This window comes from Nicotiana sylvestris, chromosome 10 (genome assembly GCF_000393655.2).
Source record: "Nicotiana sylvestris chromosome 10, ASM39365v2, whole genome shotgun sequence".
Lineage (NCBI taxonomy): Eukaryota > Viridiplantae > Streptophyta > Magnoliopsida > Solanales > Solanaceae > Nicotiana > Nicotiana sylvestris.
In genome coordinates this window covers 19,638,268-19,651,054 of record NC_091066.1, presented here as the reverse complement: position 1 = coordinate 19,651,054, position 12,787 = coordinate 19,638,268, and positions in this window count along the sequence as shown.

The following is a 12,787-nucleotide window of genomic DNA, read 5'->3' as shown; positions in this document are numbered from 1 at the left end:
CCAAACAGTGCCACAGGAGGAAGATCTTAGTGCTCAAGTAATTGAGATTAGCCCTGACGGACAGTTCCCTGAAGCAAGAGTCCGTCAGATCTGGAGTGAATGCCAATATTTAAAAGCAGATACTTGCATGCAGGATCAGGCCAAAGACGAAGTGGCGCCAGGATACCTTGCTTGGTACATGAGAGAACTTGAGCATGAAAGGCCAGCTAAAAGACCCCATCTCCAAGAATTCGTCAAGGCGTCGCAAGAACAGTGGGATTGGTTGGCTAAAGAGCACGAGTACAGGGTTACAATTGGCAAGTTGGAGAAGTAAGTCATAGATTTGAAATTTGAGAAAGATTTGCATATCACTGCAGATGAGGGAGAAAAGAGAAAACTAGCTCAGGAAAACGAGATCCTCAAAGCTCAAATCTAGGAAATGAAAATAGCTACCAGAAACCCCGAAGAGAAGCCGGGCTGATGAAAGGCTCATGAACGGTCTAAAGAAGAAAGTCCTCGAGTATCAAGAAGACCTGGAAAAATCTAAAGCTGGTCTGGCGAGAATCCAGGTGAAATGGATAAAGAAGGCAGAAGAGCGAGCACGTTCTATGCAACAAATGAAGAGGGACTACGAAAGGAACATCGCTATATTGAGAGAAACAATATCCACTCTCAAAGAGCGGATCTTCAGACAAGCCCGAGATGTCAGAGCAGATAGGAAGCGCTACTATGATCTAATGGCCTGAATGGAGAAACAGATAAATGCGTTTCAGGATCAACTCCTTTACAACGCTCAAATGCTGGGGACGCGGAGTCAACAAATAGAGCGATTGCTTATGGAAAGGGACAGAATTAAGGGAAGAATCGACGATATCGGGCACTACATCACCATAAAGTGCCTAGCTTGTGAGGATATGTCCCGTACCACCTCCTTTGCTTCAATAATGATTTATGTCCACCACATCATGGAAAATTTGAAAGATATGCATAGGGGCCTTGCACCAAAGCCCGTGGCGAGGCCGAACGACGCCCCGCGGGCGACAAAATTCAAAACTCTGAAACATTCATAGTTTGAGTCTGTATTTTCCTTGTCTTCAGAGTCTGTTGTCCGTAGGAGTTTGTATTTCCCTTTTTGGCATAAAGTCGGTAGTCTGTATCAAGTCTGTCAATTTCCTTTCAAAAATATTTTGCCTTGTAATAAGACGTTTTGCTAGTAAAGGTTGAAAAATCCAAAAATGGTGTCTTTATTCTTCGCACTTGTGGCAGAACTACGCGCGGTTTGATTCATGCGGGGACATGATACGTAGGTAATCCACATAAGATTCGACCACCACTAAAAAGAAAAAGAGAAAGGCAAAGTGAATAAAAGAAAGGAAAAGAAAGAAATAAAAAGAGAGATAAAGAAAGTTTCAAAAACACTTAAACGAGGCACAAACAAAGTAAGCCGGAATGACGCATGCGGTCGAAGCAAAGACATGTTAGAAATGGTTAAACTACCTAGGAACATTGCATCCCCCAACGTGAAATTGCAATATGTGTTAAACTCTAACGCTAACAAGTTTGTTGTCCTTCTAGAGATTTCGAACCAATTAGTTTATTAGAACGTTCTGGCAGATTACCATTACCAAACAAGATCCAAAGGGCCCATACTAAAAAGCATGACTAGTTCAGAGCAAAGTGTCGAGGATGAAAGGACGGAGAATCAAATGCTGAAGGAGGAAATGGATAAGATGAGATAGGAGATAAAAGAAATGCAGCTGGCCTTAGCTAGGGTACAAAAAGTGCCTGACCCTCCCGTTACTCCAACTCTCCCACCAGGACACCAGCCGGAATACCCTCCCCCCGGCCCTTCGACAAGCTTCCCCAATCATCTACACTATCATCGAAGAAATGCCTATGATCTCCAAGCTTCACAACCCAATAAGAACCCTTCTCCACCAAATGTTCCTATTTTCGTGGCACCCCCACCAGCCATGCTGCAAAGATCATCCAGCGAGCCGTTGTTTCAGGCTCACGATAACCAATATTACCCCCTGAACCAACCTTCAAAGCACCCGAGCCTCATACTTATAATACTCACTTCGAGATCCCGGTAGAGACTTGAAAAGCCGGCTAAGAGCCCAGAGCAAGACGAAGTACTTCGAAAGTTTAAAAGCCTGGAGCAGTCCTTCAGGAATATCCATGGGTTAGGCAACCAAGTCAGTGTGGCCTACAAAGATCTGTGCCCATTCCCTGACATTCAATTGCCGGCAGGATTCAAGATACCAAAGTTTGATCTATACGAGGGGCACGGTGATCCAATGGCACATCTGCGAGGTTTTTGCAGTAAGATGAGAGGGGTCGGGGGAAAAGACGAGTTGTTGATAGCTCATTTTGGTCAAAGTCTAAGCGGGTCTGCACTGGAATGGTACACAAGACAGGATCCTAGCAGGTGGTACACCTGGGACAATCTGGCACAAGCCTTTGCAGGCCACTTCCAGTACAACCTTGAGATCATCCCTGACCGTCTCACATTGCTGAAACTTGAGAAGAAGCCCGGGGAAAGCTTCCGAGAATTTGGTTTCCGCTGGAGAGAGCAGGCGGCAAGAGTTGATCCTCCGATGAGAGAGGGGGAGATAGGGGACTACTTTCTGCAGACTCTAGAGCCAACTTACTTCGGTCACCTGGTGATGTCAGTTGGCAAATCTTTCAACGAAGTAGTAAAAATGGGCGGTATGATTGAAGAGGGACTTAAGTCCAACAAAATCCTGAGCTATTCGGTGATTAAAGCAACCACTCAGGCCATCCAAAGCGGCACGGGAGGTGCGCTCGGAAAGAAGAAAAGGGAAGATGTCGCAACAGTTGAGGCAGGTACTTGGTCCAGATCCAGAGGCCCCCCCTCACTACCAACCTAGACCCCATCACTCAAATTACCCACACATTCCATGTGGCCCTCCACAACCCTACTACCCACCACAAGAGCCACATTTCTCTGTCCATCATGCCCAAACTTACACCCAGCCTCCGGCTCGCCCGCAATGGCGTGCGCTGGCTCCCCAGAATTCATATCCACCTCCATAAAATACATATCCACCTCCACAAAACACATATCCACCTCCACAAAATACATATCCACCTCCACAAAACACATATCCACCACCAAGAGCCTATAGGAGTCCTTCGGGACCAGGTTTCCGTGGGAATCCGACTTTCAGGAATGAAAGGGTACAGAGGCAGAGAACATTCACTCCGCTGGGAGAAACCTATACTACTCTGTTCCACAAATTGAGGTAGTTAGGCCTATTGAGTCCTGTGGAACCCAAATTGCCAAATCCCCTTCCCAAAAATCTGGACCACTCGGTAAGCTGTGAATATTGTTCGGGGCCTCCCAGGCATGATACTGAGAAGTGTTGGAAGTTGAAGATTGTCGTACAAGATCTTATTGACACAAATAGGATCGAGGTCCAGGAGCCAGAGGCACCTAACATCAATTAGAACCCGTTGTCGGCACACCATGAAGCCCACATGATCGAACTAGTGCACGAAGGAGGGAGCTCAAGAAGCCCTCACAAACGGTAATGATGATCCGTGCCAGCCCGAAAGAAAAGTCGATCAGTGGAAAAGTGGTAGTATAGTCGAAAAGGGTAGAAGGCCAGCCAGTGGTGGTGATGGGGAAGAGTTTGTCTGATGTTGCCAAGAATCCAGAGCCGGTCAAAGTAACGGTGCAAGGGATATCAAGCAAGCCAATAGCCATGAAGGGGGCATGCATAGGACCAGTTGTTATCAGGCCAGTAATGCAGTTGCCGATAATCAGCAAGAAAGTTGTGCCATGGAGCCACAGTCAAGTAATGGTAATGCATAAGGGGAAGGAAGTTATGGAGGAAATATGTGAGGCACAGGAGTTAACTCGTTCGGGAAGGTGTTTTGCTCCCGCACAGTTAAGAAGGGCCAATCCAGTAGCTACAAAGAATCAAGTTACCGAGGGAGAGGCGGAAGAATTTTTAAAGAAAATGAAGGCACAAGATTACTCCATTATGGAGCTGTTGAGGAAGACCCCGGCACAGATCTCATTGTTATCGTTGTTGATCCATTCAGACGAGCACCGCGGGGTATTGATGAAAATTCTGAACGAAGCCCATGTTCCGGATAAGATGTCTGTGAACCATCTGGAGAAAATAGCAAACAAGATTTTCGAGGTCAACAGGGTCACTTTTTCAGACGACGAGTTGCCCGTGGAGGGTACAGAATATAATAGAGCCCTTTATTTGACCGTGAAGTGTGAAGACTCGGTAGTCACTCGAGTACTGATTCATAATGGGTCCAGTGCCAATATCTGTCCTTTAACCACATTGAACAAACTGAAGTTCGATGGTGACAAGATTCACAAGAACAGCATCTATGTTCGAGGATTTGATGGTAGTGGTACAAACACAGTGGGTGACATCATACTTGAATTAACAATTGGTCCAGTCGAGTTCACCATGGAGTTTCAAGTGTTAGACATGGAAGTGTCATATAATCTTCTGTTGGGGCGACCCTGGATCCACGCAGCCAAAGCAGTGCCTTTTACATTACATCAGATGGTCAAATTCGAGTGGGATAGGCAAGAGATCGTAGTACATGGGGAAGACAATGCAAGCGCCGTAAGTGATGCCGCCGTACCCTTCATAGAGACTGATGATGATAAGGGACCGTGGGTTTACCAGGTTTTTGATACGGTTTTAGTGGACAAAGTTCCCGAAGGTGAAAGCATCCCACTTCCCAAAATAGCAGTTGCAACTGTCATGGTAGCCTCGGAGATGTTGAAGAACGGGTTTGTGCCAGGCAAAGGTTTAGGGGCTGATCTTCAGGGTATTGTTCAGCCTGTTTCTTTGCCCAAAAATCTGGATACCTTTGGGTTGGGGTTCAAGCCTACAATGGCGGATGTGAGACGGGCCCGCAAGTTGAAGAAAAGAGTCTAGGTCCTTCCCAAGCCAATCCCGCGCCTATCCAGATCATTTGTTAGAGCAAGTATCAGAAAGTTATCAGTCCCGAAAGTTCTCGGACCACTGATTGGGCTAGATGGAGATTTGAATGAGGGCTTTGAAAGGCTGTTCGCCGATGTCAACATGATAGAAGCTGGAGAAGGGTCCAGTAGGTTAGATGTACAGTTTGTGGGGCCTAGGGCAAATATCAACAATTGGATGGTTACTCCCCTTCCTACCCGGAGGGAGTCTTGGTAGTGGGCTCTGATTTTTCTTTATTGTTTTTTTTGGATTATTTAAGGGTTGTAATCCAGTTTTGTTTTGTATTCGGCAAAGTGTGAAACTCTGTTATCCCGTATTTTAAAAAAAGTGAAAGCTTTTCTCTTCTTATTTTGTTTTAATTTTGTTTTCTTCTTTTCTCTTTCTGAACAGTTCTCTTAATATTGGTTCTAATGACATGGCATGCACAACGAATCTTCAACCCAGTCTAAAAAATCAATCTGATTCCGAACTAATTGTACAAGAGGTCGATTATGATGATGAATCGGAATACGATGAGGATGAAGCCTTCGAAGAGATAAATAGAGAGTTAAGCTAGTTTGAAGAGAAATCCAAGCCCAACTTAGATGACACAAAAGCCATCAATTTAGGGGATGCAGATGATATCAGGGAAACTAAAATAAGCATCCACATTGCACCGAATATTAGGGAAGAACTAATCAAAGCACTTATTGACTTCAAAGACGTTTTTGCATGGTCGTATGATGACATGCCGGGGTTAAGCACGGATTTAGTGGTTCACAAATTGCCCATTAACCCGGCATGCCCTCCCGTCAAGCAAAAATTGAGGAAGTTCAAAACAGACATGAGTGTGAAGATTAAAGAGGAAATAACCAAGCAGTTGCAAGCAAAGGTTATTCGAGTCACTCGATATCCTGATTAGTTGGCTAATGTGGTGCCAGTGCCGAAGAAAGATGGGAAGATCAGGGTGTGTGTCGATTACCGCAATCTGAACAGGGCAAGCCCAAAGGATAACTTTCCATTACCCAACATCCATATCTTGATCGATAATTGTGCCGGACGTGAGATCGGGTCTTTTGTGGATTGCTATGCTGGTTATCATTAGATTCTGATAGATGAAGAAGATGCGGAAAAGACGGCTTTCATTACGCCGTGGGGGACTTATTTCTACCGGGTAATGCCATTTGGTTTGAAGAATGTTGGCGCAACGTACATGAGAGAAATGACTACTGTGTTTCATGACATGATACACAAAGAGATTGAGGTATACGTGGACGATGTGATCATAAAATCCAAGCATCAGGAAGACCACGTAACAGACCTAAGGAAGTTTTTCCAAAGACTTCGAAGGTATGATATTAAGCTCAACCCGGCCAAATGTGCATTTGGTGTTCCATCTGGAAAGCTGTTGGGATTCATCGTCAGTCGGCGAGGCATTGAGTTGGACCCGTCAAAGATCAAATCCATCCAAGATTTGCCACCGCCGAAGAACAAGACAGAAGTAATGAGTCTGTTGGGAAGGTTGAATTATATCAGCAGGTTTATTGCTCAACTCACAGCAACTTGTGAACCCATTTTTCGGCTACTGAAGAAAGATGTTGCGGTAGAATGGACAGCAGAATGTCAGGAAGTATTTGACCAAATCAAAGGATATTTATCAAATCCACCTGTGTTGGTTCCACCTGAGCCGGGAAGACCGTTAATTCTTTATCTAATGGTCCTGGAGAATTCATTTGGTTGTGTACTGGGGCAACACGACATTACAGGAAGGAAGGAGCAAGCCATCTATTATCTCAGCAAGAAGTTTACAGGCTATGAGGTTAAGTACACTCAACTCGAGAAGACATGTTGCGCCCTAACTTGGGTGGCCCAGAAATTGAAGCATTATCTGTCATCATATACTACTTATCTCATTTCACGCTTAGATCCACTGAAGTATATTTTCCAGAAGCCTATGCCCACAGGGAGATTGGCGAAATGGCAGATATTACTCAGAGAATTTGACATCGTCTATGTGACGAGGACGGCCATGAAGGCCCAAACATTGGCTGATCACTTGGCTGAGAATCCTGTTGATGAAGAATACGAGCCCTTGAGGACGTATTTTCCTGATGAAGAAGTGATGCATATAGATGAGTTGAAAATGACCAAGGAACCAGGATGGAAGCTTTTTTTTTATGGAGCCGCAAATGCGAAGGGAGTTGGAATAGGAGCGGTACTTATTTCTGAAACAGGACATCATTATCCTGTTACGGCTCAGCTGCGTTTTTATTGTACCAACAACATGGCTGAGTATGAGGCATGCATTTTGGGTCTACGGCTAGTTGCAGACATGGATGTCCAGGACGTCTTGGTCTTGGGAGACTCGGACCTCCTGGTGCATCAGATTCAGGGTGAATGGGAAACAAGGGATTTGAAGCTCATACCATATCGACAATGTTTGCACGATCTGAGCAAGCGATTTCGATCAGTGGAGTTCAGACACATCCCAAGAGTTCATAATGAGATTGCTGATGCTTTGGCCACCTTAGCATCAATGTTGCACCACCTAGACAAAATTCATGTTGACCCATTGCATATTCAGGTTTGTGATCAGCATGCTTATTGCAACATGTTAGAGGAAGAGCTGGATAGCGAACCATGGTTCTATGATGTCAAGGAATACCTCAGGATGGGGATATACCCGGAGCAGGCCACTGGAGATCAAAAGAGAGTCATTCGGCGACTGGCAAATGGATTTTTCCTCAGTGGAGGAGTGTTGTACAAAAGAACACCAGATTTGGGATTGCTGAGATGTATAGATGCTAGTCAATCCACGATAGTTATGACAGAGGTACATGCTGGAGTTTGAGGGCCACATATGAGCGGATATGTATTGGAGAAGAAGATTCTTCGAGTAGGGTACTATTGGCTCACTATGGAGCGTGATTGTATCGGTTTCGTGCGGAAATTCCATCAGTGTTAAATGCATGGAGATCTGATTCATTCTCCGCCGACAGAATTGCATACAATGTCAGCACCATGGCCATTTGTTGCCTGGGGCATGGATATCATTGGACCAATTGAGCCAGCAGCATCCAACGCGCATAGGTTCATCCTGGTAGCCATTGATTATTTCACCAAATGGGTTGATGCCAAAACTTTCAAGTTTGTGACCAATAAAGCAATGGTCGATTTTGTTCATTCAAATGTCATCTGTAGATTTGGAATCCCAAAGGTGATTATCACGGATAATGGTGCTAATCCTAACAGCAATTTGATGAAAGAGGTATGTCAACAGTTTAAGATTACACACCACAATTCCACCCCATATCGTCCCAAGGCGAATGGAGCAGTTGAGGCAGCCAACAAAAACATAGAGAAGATACTGAGGAAGATGGTAGAAGGGTCCAGACAATGGCATGAGAAGTTTCCATTGGCATTGTTGGGTTATCGCACTACTGTTCGTACTTCAGTAGGTGCAACTCCTTATTTGCTGGTATACAGAACTGAAGCAGTAATACCGGCGGAAGTTGAAATCCCGTCCCTTCAGATTGTCGCTGAAGCTGAGATTGATGATGATGAGTGGGTCAAAACTCGTCTGGAGTAGTTGAACTTGATTGATGAAAAAAGATTGGCAGCTGTGTGTCATGGCCAGTTATATCAAAAGAGAATGGCAAGAGCATACAACAAAAAGGTGCGTCCCCGGAAGTTTGAAGTGGGCCAGCAAGTGCTGAAACGCATCCTCCCACATCAGGCTGAGGCAAAGGGCAAGTTCACCCCGAATTGGCAAGGGTCATTCATTGTAACCAGAGTGTTGTCCAATTGCGCTTTATGTTTGACAGATATCGAAGGGAAATGCGTCGACATGGCTATCAATTCTGACGCAATTAAGAGATATTATGTATGATTTCTTTTAATTGTAATTGTTGTTTGTTTGCATTTGGCATGGTATCGGAGAATGAAATGACGGAGGCAATTTGTTCTTCCATCCAAACACTTTAACCTTTGCTTCCCTTTTTGAGCTTTGTTTATTCTTTCATACCCCTCTTTTGGAATCAGTAATGAAAATGAAAGAAAAAGAGAAGAGAAAAATAATGATAATAAAGACAAAAGAAAAATCATAAGAAAAACAAAGGAATTGGGAACTACGTTTGACCTGATTCCTCAAAAAACGATACGTAGGCGCCTCACGGCTCGGTCATAGTGTAACAAAAAAAAAAATCCCCAAGCAAGAAACTGGGGTAGAAATTGTGTTTGTAATTTTGGGAGGGAAGTTTGATTCCAAGATTTGTAATGTTTTACCCATCAAAGTTATTTTGAACCTTTTGATACCCCTTTTCTTTTAGCCATACACAAAAACCCACATTGGTGTCCAAAAAAGACCTCCCGATCAGTATCCGAGAAGTGCCAAGTCATGCAAATGGAAGTCGGGAATAACACTCTGATCCTCAGCAGAGAAGAGGATCATAAGCTGGAAATGAATTGATATCCGAAAGAATCCCCAGCAGAGAGAGGCATATCGGTAACACTCCAATCCTCAGCTGAAAAAAAAATAAAAAAATAAAATGAGAGAGTCTTATCGGTGAAAACATCCACAGGCACCATAAGGCTACGTAAGTTGAGAGAAATAAAACGAGAGAGTCTTATCGGTGAAAACCTTCACAGGCACCATAAGGCAACGGGAGTTGAGGGAAATGAGAGTCTTATTAGTGAAAACTCCTCGAAGGGCACTATGAGGCGACAAGGGGTCAAAAGAGGCAAACAAGATAAGATTGACGGAAAGGATCCGTCGAGGCATCAAGCAGTGAAAAGATGTTGAGTTGACAAAAGAATTGGGCGCTTACATATCCCCAACAAAGTAAGGCCATCAGAAAGATTGATTGATATAAATAGACTGGGTTGGTTAATCCAAAATGCACGACATGATCATTGGGATCGGTTGTACCATTCAGAGAACTATTCTTCTCTTATTTTCTTGAATTCATCATTTTTTATTTTATTTTTAAGGACTTTATTTCCCCAGCAATTTGTTTTTGAAAAGGATTTTCAGAGCTTATTACCAGTTGCCAAGATGGTGCAAAAACACAATGTGGATAGGATGGGCCGAAGATAATGCAATGGAACGAGAAATATGTTCGTTGCAAGACCAAATGATGGATTGGTCTAGGATTTCGGGGAGAGTATGGAGAAAAGTGGGAAGCAACAATTGGTGAATAAAGAATCGTCAAGAAACAAGAGCATCCCTAGCAGATTATCGACCAAGTCCCGAGAGGGTCGGACAACACGGAGTCGGGAAAGAAAAGGGGGAAAACCATCCCCAGCAGGAATATGATCGCCAGCAGGAATATCATCCCCAACAAATAATCTCATCCCCAACAAGCTTTGGTAATGTAATGGAACACAAAGCTGGGAAAGAAGAAAGAGAAAACCATCCCCAGCAGGAGTGGCACGACCATTCGCCACGTTTTAAACTAAGAAAATTTTTTCTTTGATTTGAAGCAGGGATAGGAAATGATATAGATGATGAAAAGACATCATGATACAAGAAAGATTGTCAAACTGGGGCAGAAAATTTTCTTTCATTTTGAAAATTTTCTGGAAGTCCGGTACCCACTTGGGGAAGAAGCAAGATAACACAAATTTGGGGAAAATGGTATCCCCATCAATTTTCGGAAGAAGGCCAAACAAGTTTTAAAGGAAGCAATTTCGGAAGGAAGATAACACAAGTCTTAAGGGAAGTAGTTCCAGTGGAAGGAAAGCACCAGCTTTAAGGGAAGTAGTCTTTGAAGAAGGAAAATAACATATTTGTGAATAAAATACCGGTGTTATCCCCAACAGTTTTCAGAGGAATGAAACACCAGTTTTGAGGGAAGCAGTTCCGAAAGAAGATAATTTCAAGTTAGAAGGAAAATGGTCCAGGAGGCAGGAAGGAGCAACAACAATAAAACGCATTTTTTAAGAAGTTGTTGAAGTCAGGAGCCCTCCTGGAGAATGGAGGTGTTATGTTTTTAAGAAATAGTCGACGTCAGGAACCCGCCTGGAGAATGGAGGTGTTATATTTTTGAGTTGTAGTCGAAGTCAGGAGCCTGCCTGGAGAATAGAGGTGTTATATTTTTAAGAAGTTGTTGAAGTCAGGAGCCCGCCGGAGAATGGAGGTGTTATGTTTTTAAGAAATAATCGAAGTCAGGAGCCCGCCTGAAGAATGGAGGTGTTATATTTTTGAGTTGTAGTCGAAGTCAAGAGCCCGCCTGGAGAATAGAGGTGTTATATTTTTAAGAAGTTGTTGAAGTCAGGAGCTCGCCTGGAGAATAGAGGTGTTATATTTTTAAGAAGTTGTTGAAGTCAGGAGCCCGCTTGGAGAATGGAGGTGTTATATTTTTAAGAAATAGTCGAAGTCAGGAGCCTGCCTGAAGAATGGAGGTGTTATATTTTTGAGTTGTAGTCGAAGTCAGGAGCCCGCCTGGAGAATAGAAGTGTTATATTTTTAAGAAGTTGTTGAAGTCAGGAGCCCGCCTGGAGAATGGAGGTGTTATGTTTTTAAGAAATTGTTGAGGTCAGGAGCCCGCCTGAAAAATGGAGGTGTTATATTTTAAGTTGTAGTTGAAGACAGGAGCCCGCCTGGAGAATGGAGGTGTTATGTTTTAAGTTGAAGAAGTCAGGAGCCCGCATGTAGAACGGAGGTTGTTATATTTTAAGTTAAAGGAGTTAGGAGCCCGCCTGTAGAACAGAGGTTGTCATATTTCAAGTTGAAGGAGTCAGGAGCCCGCCTATAGAACGGAGGTTGTTATGTTTTAAGTTAAAGGAGTCAGGAGCCCGCCTGTAGAACGGAGGTTGTTATGTTTTAAGTTGAAGAAGTCAGGAGCCCGCCTGTAGAACGGAGGTTGTTATGTTTTAAGTTGAAGAAGTCAGATCCCGCCTGCAGAACGGAGGTTGTTATATTTTAAGTTGAAGGAGTCAGGAGCCCGCCTGTAGAATAGAGGTGTTTATTTTAAAGTTGCTGTTGAAGTCAGGAGCCCGCCTGGAGAATAGAGGCTGATTTATTTGCAAAGTCGCTATTGGAGTCAGGAGCCCGCCTGTAGAACAAAGGAGTACACATTCAAGTTGAAGTCAGGAACCCGCCTGCAGAACAGAGGAATACATTTTAAGATCAAGTCTGAAGTCAGTAATGCGGAGGGTTACAACAAAAATACCCCCAACATGAATCCCATTTCAGAAATCATAAAGAAGACTACAAGAGCAAGTCGAAGATAGATAAGATTCTGTAATCATTAGTTTAGTCTAGCTTTTTGTTTTCTTTCTAGCAATGGTGTAATAAAGAGGTCGGAAAGCAGTAGTAACAGCATGCAGCAACGACAGCAATATCAGTAAGTCCACAGCTCCATGGTAGTCCCAGCTACCAAAACTTCCCGAACTATATTGACCTGATTCCCTTTTAGCCAGGGATATGTAGGAAACCTTCGAAGCAGAGGTTCGGTCAAATCTTTCAAAAAATGCTTCACACGGAGTAGCCGAATAGGCAAAAATCGCTCGTATCCGCTCACTTTATCTTTGCACGGAAACTCTTCGTATTTCCGGACAAAGAGGGGTAGCTGTGAGCACGTGATTTTTGCCATACGAGAACTACTCCCAAAAATTCAAAATAAAATGGTTTTGTGTTTGTTTGTGATTTATTTGTATTTTTGTCTGTGCATGTTTATTTCTACTTTAATTAAGAAAAATACAAAAATATGTGTTGCATGTGCATTTAGGATTTAATTTTACAATTTAGGAATTAATTAAACAATCAAGTTTGTTTTACAAAATGGAAAAATCACAAAAATATGTACTTTGCATTTTTAGCATTTAATGTCCAAATTGTGTGA